The sequence below is a fragment of the Etheostoma spectabile genome, chromosome 4, assembly GCF_008692095.1.
Source record: "Etheostoma spectabile isolate EspeVRDwgs_2016 chromosome 4, UIUC_Espe_1.0, whole genome shotgun sequence".
Classification (NCBI taxonomy): Eukaryota; Metazoa; Chordata; class Actinopteri; order Perciformes; family Percidae; genus Etheostoma; species Etheostoma spectabile.
This window is the reverse complement of record NC_045736.1, coordinates 357866-358367: the sequence shown is the minus strand read 5'-3', so window position 1 is coordinate 358367 and position 502 is coordinate 357866.

The following is a 502-nucleotide window of genomic DNA, read 5'->3' as shown; positions in this document are numbered from 1 at the left end:
TGCATATATCTTTCCCTTTGTTTGTTGCTGGGCACAGCGTGTCTGCTGTCGCATTGTATGTTTTGTGTCATCATGTTAACATGCTTGCGTTCTTGTTACAAATTATTTTTTCAGTCCGTTTTTAAGTAGTTGTAGTGTAGTGTACAGTACATAAATAAATATTATTTTTGCAATTAGTACAAATTGTATGGTCTTTTATTTCAGATGAATTTGTTCCACAAACAAGAAAGCATTCCGTTACAAAGCGTGTGTCTGGAATTGTTTAAACGTAACAGCATAGGTTCATCTTTTGCAATGGAATGTGCAAGAAACCTACCATAAATGAACTGACCAATATTCATATCTACTTTTTTTTTGATGAGTCAACACCACACAAGAAACCAGCCGGTCGCCCAGAGCTGAAGAGAGAAGCTCAGCCTGCCACTTCAGCTTTGGACCCAGTTGACGGTACATTGGCTTTGAATTTTTCCAATTAAATACAATTGCATGACAAGGAACTTGA